Source organism: Triticum dicoccoides, chromosome 7B, assembly GCF_002162155.2.
Source record: "Triticum dicoccoides isolate Atlit2015 ecotype Zavitan chromosome 7B, WEW_v2.0, whole genome shotgun sequence".
NCBI classification, from domain to species: Eukaryota; Viridiplantae; Streptophyta; class Magnoliopsida; order Poales; family Poaceae; genus Triticum; species Triticum dicoccoides.
The window spans coordinates 246543922-246550938 of record NC_041393.1 but is presented as its reverse complement, the minus strand read 5'-3'; positions in this window follow the sequence as shown (position 1 = coordinate 246550938).

Genomic DNA, 7017 nt, shown 5'->3' with positions numbered 1-7017 from the left:
TGAGCATGAACATGGAAAAATCCTACGGAAATGTCACTCCGAAGCTTATGGAGGGCATCATGCTAGAGATAAAACTGCTCACAAGGTATTGCAATCTGGATTTTATTGGCCTACTCTCTTCAAGGATGCCCGTAAGTTCATCTTATCTTGTGATGAATGTCAAAGAATAGGTGTCGGTGTCAAAACCGACGGATCTCGGGTAGGGGGTCCCGAACTGTGCGTCTAGGCGGATGGTAACAGGAGACAAGGGACACGATGTTTTTACCCAGGTTCGGGCCCTCTCGATGGAGGTAAAACCCTACTCCTGCTTGATTGATATTGATGATATGGGTAGTACAAGAGTGGATCTACCACGAGATCAAGGAGGCTAAACCCTAGAAGCTAGCCTATGGTATGATTGTTGTTGTGATTGTTGTCCTACGGACTAAAACCCTCCGGTTTATATAGACACCGGAGTGGGCTAGGGTTACACAGAGTCGGTTACAATGGTAGGAGATCTACATATCCGTATTGGCAAGCTTGCCTTCCACGCCAAGGAAAGTCCCATCCGGACACGGGACGAAGTCTTCAATCTTGTATCTTCATAGTCTTGGAGTCCGGCCGATGATGATAGTTCGGCCATCCGGACACCCCCTAGTCCAGGACTCCCTCAGTAGCCCCCGAACCAGGCTTCAATGGCGATGAGTCCGGCGCGTACATTGTCTTCGGCGTTGCAAGGCGGGTTCTCCTCCAAATTCTATGTGCTTGCCGAATAGTGTCCGGCTTCCTTATAAATGTTGCGCTCCTTGGCTTCCACGCCCAATAATGGCCCTCTTCCACGTGTCGTACGAATGCGAAAGGCCAGGGTATTTTTATATTTTACCCCTAGCTGCGCAAATAATCTGCCTATAAGAGAGGCAAGAATCCAGATCCAAATCACACCATCTTCCTTCCGCGAGTACTCATCGGAGCGCTTCTAACAAAAAATCCACTCCATCATGGACCGTCGACGCGGCTCCTCCTCTCGCGCTCCTAGCCCTCAGCCAGGAGATTGGAGGAGATGTTCAGTCCCGCACAATGAGCTGGTGACGCTCCAAGCGGAGGGATTCCTTCCTCCGGCCTTTATGGTCCCGGTTCGAGCCGGGCTGGCCACCTACAAAGGTGGAAAGCAGGCGGAGAATATCCCCAGTCCCTCTAAAGGAGAGCGGGTGTGTTTCGTCCCTTATCTAATAAGAGGGCTCAGATTTCCCATACATCCGTTTCTCCGGGGGCTACTGGAGTTCTACGGACTCCAGCTTCATCACCTTACGCCCGCCTCCATTCTGCACATTGCGGGCTTCGTAGCTCTTTGCGAGCTGTTCCTGGGCATCGAGCCCCATTTTGCGCTGTGGAAGAGACTATTTTGCCTCGTACCCCGTTCTCATGAGGGGTCAATATATCAAGTGGGCGGAGCCGAAATATGGCGCATCGCCGGGACCGGATATCTATCCGGAACCCCAAAGAAGGCTTCCGAAGACTGGCCCTCGGAATGGTTTTATGTGGAAGATGCTCCACTGCCGGACCCAGTTCGGATCAGCCTCCCGGAGTTCAGCAAGGCCCCTCTGAAGAAACGCCTGAGTTGGCGCCCGCGGAGCCCTCAACAGGAGGAAGACAGGAGCGTCCATTATTTGATGGGCTGGATAAGGTTGCTGGCCCATTCTGGATTGACCATGATTGGAGTCATGGCCACGTGCATTATGCGAGGGGTGCAGCCGCTCCAATATAGGGGCCACCCCATGTGGGATTTCAACGGGGAGAATGACGCCACCCGTCATGGCCGCAAGGGGCCGGGATCGGCCGCAGATCTGGTGAAGATCCTGTCCGGCTTGTACAAGGGGGAGAAGGAGGACTTCCTCCAAACGAGCCCATTGAATGGATTATCCATGAATAACCCTCGGAGCTGGGTAAGCGGACGCTTGCTCATCTGACCCGTGCTTTCAAAGTTAAGCGCCTTACTTTATGATTTTCGACGCAGGAATTGCGCCGGGATGTGGAGGACATACACAGTCCGGCTCCACAACCCGAGGATCCGGGAAGATCCCTTGATCCAGCCTCCGAAGAGGATCCGAATATAAAGGTGGAGCTGATCGACGGGGTGTTCCACCAGCTTAGCATGGACAATGCTCTAGTCGCCATTACGGCTGACTACCCCGGTTTATCTCCGGCTTCTCAGGTAACTATGACCGGAGCCCTGATACCATCACTTTGTCCGTGCTTATTTATGACCGCCATATACCAACGGTGTCTCGCAGGAGGCGCCTTCAAGGCGGGAAGCTGATCCCGTGGCGACTGACCAACCAGGGTCAGTTCGGCCCAGCAGGCGAAAGAGGGGTGCGGTGCGAATTGAAACGTCGTTGCAACGGTATGACACGCCACCGTTTTTAAGGAAAAGGCCCCTGTGAGGTATATTGATGCTCATAACTTTTTCAGGAGAAAGAGCGCTCGCCGGACTGTGCCTGGAGAGGTCGCCAACCAAGCCTCCGCCAGCCAGGCTCCAACACCTGGTCCGGGGGGGGGGGAGGCGAGCGCAAGGCGCGAGCCGGATGCTCCTCCAACAGAGGATGCCGACAGGTTGTCCGCCACCAGGTCTGAGGTGAAGAGCGCCATGAATCACAGGCGCCGCCGGACAGTTCTTCGTGACGCGTGCTTCTCCCCTGAGGCGTTGAATGCCTTTAACTCGGGAGACGCGCACCTCCGTGCTGCTCAAGATGGTCTGACCAGAGCCACGGAGCAGTATGTGAAAGACATACGGGTAAGGGACTTTAATAGTTGTATATGCCAGTAGCCCCCGAGACTTAAAGTAGTTAAAATAACTGATTTAAGGATCATTTGATATGCAGGATCTTACGGAGAAGAATACCCAATTGTCTCAGGAGCTACAAGAGTGCAAGGCCCAACTTGAGGCCGCACTAGCCGCCGCAGGATGAGACACATAGACCCCCTCCGGTAACACCTATTTCAAAAAAGGGTAATCGGTGTGCGGCGTGCATATAAATCTGACAATAATATTGCAGATGTTGCCGGACTAGATCCGGACAAGCAACAGCAACTGCGTCAGCTGAAGGCCGGCGAGAGGGTGCTTATGAAGGTGCAGTAGGAGAGGAACAAGCTCCAAGATTCCCACACCCAGCTTGGAGAAGAGCTAAAGGGTGTTCGGGCCCAGCTGTCTGGCTCCGTAAAGGAGAATCAGCGGCTTCGTCGCGACATCTATAGTAAGTGCTTGAGCAAACTCTTTTGAAAAGAAGAGTTCGGCGAGGAAGTCGATTGACAGCAATGTGTCTGTAGGTGTGCTCACAGGTCGCCCTGCGGAGGAAATGCCCAGTTCAACGGGTGACCAACTTCACGAGCTGCTACAACTGCATGAACGTGTTCGACAGGCGATGAGTGGCGTCGCCCAGGCCTTATGGCTGTCCGTCTCCCTACCCGAGGGTCTTGGAGGGCTTGCGGAGAAGCTTCAGGGAGCACGGCAGCGCTTCCGTCTATGGAAGATATCGGCCTGTCGTCAAGGCGCCAGGGAGGCCTGGGCCATGGTGAAGACGCGGTATAAGAAGGCGGATCCAAACCACATGGCCGAGGTCGGACCTGTGGGGCCCGATTGGAAGGAGATCCCTGTGAGCTTAGTGTACGACCAAGTAGAATTGGCCGCTAAGTATTCCCAGCGGGACATAAATTAGACAGCCTGTTAGATGGGATTGAAGAGGAGTACAATCAGTCAATGTGACGATGTATTATTTTTTTTAAAAAAATGACATGTATAATGCCTTCTAGCCGGATTGTAGATCGTTTGTCTTTGCGGACCTTTTCGCTTCAACCTCGGGACCCTAGAGTCCGGAATGTGTCCGAATACCCTCACGGTTATGAAAAAACCGGGGCATGCATGGAGACCAGGCGTAGGGGTCATTAGTGCTTTCAGACAAGTGCCCAACTAGTTATGTTATATTACATGGTTAGTAAGAAACATCTTCCAGGGAGAATAGTTCCGTTAGGGGTTCCTTTCCCTGGGAGGCATGCCCTAAAGTGCATGTCCGGACTGCGAAAAGAGCAGAAAAGCATCTGGGGGCAGATAAATGAATAAATAAGAAATCATCTTTCAAGTCACCGACCGAATATTCCCTTAAGAATGCTAGCTTTCGGCTTCACCCAGTCTGAGGTACACATCCGGCTGACCCGGCAGTAACAATCGCAGAGGTGCTCCCTTTACCTCCTAGCCGAACAATCGGGAACGTAGGGGTAAGCACAGGAGCCAGGCAACCCAGCTTGGCCAAAACTTAAGTCATATCGATGCATATAATGGTGAATAAAAGGTACATGCGGAAGTTTGACACATGTGTTGGGCATAAAGCCTGTATAAATAAGCTTCTGTTAAAGAAGCCCCCAGGTATAATGAGTGCGGGTAGCACGTCAAGTGTGTGCGAACAATGCGCAAATCAGCCCTCAAGGGCTTTATGAAAAAGGTGGGAGAAAAGAGAAACAAAAGACAACTGAAGTATAAAATGTGGACAGAGGAAGGAGTCAAACTCTTAGTCCGGCGCTAGGCGTAGAATCTTCGGAGGCGGGCTGCGTTCCATGGGTTCGGCTCGAGTCGGTTGTCCGATGCGTTTCGCAGACGGTATGCTCCGTCGGTCAGGACTTGGTCGATGATGAAGGGACCTTCCCATTTGGGCTTGAGTTTGTCCTTTTTCTTGTCCGGCAGGCGTAGAACTAGTTCGCGAACATTGTAAGTTTTAGCCCGTACTTCTCTGCTTTGATATCTCCGAGCCTGCTGCTGATAGAATGCGGAACGAGCCTTTGCCACGTCGCGCTCCTCCTCCAATGCGTCCAAGCTGTCCTGCCAATCCAACTCGGCTTCTCTTTCTTCGTACATGCGCACTCGATGTGAGTCATGTATTATATCGCAGGGCAAAACTGCCTCTGCGCCGTATACCATAAAGAATGGTGTGAATCCGGTAGTACGGTTTGGCATGGTCCGCAGCCCCCAGAGTACGGAGTCGAGCTCCTCTACCCAGTGCGTGTTAGATTCCATAAGGGACCGCACTAATCTGGGTTTGATGCCGCTCATGATTAGACCATTTGCTCGTTCAACTTGACCGTTGGTTTGAGGGTGATAGACTGAAGCGTAGTCGAGCTTAATGCCCATATTTTTGCACTAGAGTTTAACCTCGTGGGCCATGAAGTTCGTGCCGTTATCGGTGATGATGCTGTGGGGGACACCATAATGGTGTACTACCCCGGATATGAAGTCTATCACAGGTCTGGATTCGGCCGTCTTAACTGGCTTGGCCTCTATCCATTTGGTGAATTTGTCCACCATGACCAATGGGTATTTCTTCTTGTGGGTTCCCCCTTTAAGAGGTCCAACCATGTCAAGCCCCCAGACCGCGAACGGCCAGGTGATGGGTATAGTTTTGAGGGCGGTGGGTGGCATGTGGCTCTGATTAGCAAAGAGCTGACAACCGACGCATCATTGGACTAAGTCCTGAGCATCTGCCCGGGCCGTCGGCCAATAAAATCCTGTACGGAAGGCCTTACCTACAAGGGCCCGGGCTGCAGCGTGGTGTCCGCCTAGTCCGGCGTGAATTTCAGCCAACAAATTTCGCCCTTCCTCTTCGGATATGCACCTTTGAAGGACTTCGGTTGTGCTTTTCTTATAAAGCTCTCCCTCATGTACCTTGTAGGCTTTAGATCGCCGAACTATGCAGCGGGCCTCATTTTGGTCTTCGGGAAGTTCCTGCCTAATTAAGTAGGCGAGGAATGGTGCCATCCACGGGGCAATTACTGCCATTATTTCGTGGGCTGAAGGTGTTATTTCATTGGCTGAGCCATCAATTGTGTCAGAATGTTCCGTGTTGGGTGGTACGGTTGGTTCCGGGTTGTTATTTCCGGGCTCCTCTTCCCATAATATGGATGGCTTAAAGAGCCGCTCCAGGAAGATGTTTGGAGGGACGGCGTCGCATTTTGCGCCGATGCGTGCCAACACGTCAGCTGCCTGGTTATTATCCCGGGCTACATGGTGGAATTCGAGTCCTTCGAACCGAGCTGACATTTTTAAGACGGCATTACAATAGGCTCCCATTTTCGGATCCTTGGCGTCAAAGTCTCCGTTTACTTGGGATATTGCGAGGTTTGAGTCCCCGCGCACTTCTAGGCGTTGAATACCCATGGAGATTGCCATCCGGAGGCCATGTAGAAGGGCCTCGTATTCGGCTGCATTGTTGGAGCCCGTGTACATTATTTGAAGTACGTATTGGACTGTGTCTCCGGTTGGGGACGTCAGAACGACGCTAGCCCCCAAGCCGGCCAACATTTTAGAGCCGTCGAAATGCATGATCCAATTGGAGTTTGCGCCGTACTCTTTAGGGAGTTCGGCTTCGGTCCATTCAGCGACGAAGTCGGCCAAGACTTGCGACTTTATAGCTCGCCGTGGTTTGTAGCTTATCTCGAATGGTAAGAGCTCGATGGCCCATTTTGCAATCCTGCCCGTTGCGTCGCGGTTGTTTATGATGTTGTTGAGGGGTACTTCGGAGGCCACTGTTATAGAACTCTCTTGAAAGTAGTGTCACAGCTTCCGGGATGCCATGAACACCGCGTATGCTATCTTTTGGTAATGCGGGTACCGGGACTTGCATGGAGTTAAGACAGTGGATATGTAGTACACTAGTTTTTGAAGAGGGAATTTATGCCCTTCTGTTTCTCGTTCAACGACGAGCACCGCACTTACAACTTGATGTGTTGCCGCGATATATAACAACATTGGTTCGCCCAGGTTAGGCGCGGCCAGGACCGGATTTGTTGCCAATATGGCCTTTATTTCTTCGAGTCCGGCAGTGGCAGCATCCGTGCACTCGAAGTGTTCGGTGCGCCTAAGGAGGCGGTAGAGGGGCAATGCCTTTTCTCCCAGACGGGAGATGAAGCGGCTTAGAGCCGCCACGCATCCAGCCAATTTTTGTATTTTTTTGAGGTCTTTTGGGATATCCAGCTGCGACAGAGCTCGGATCTTGG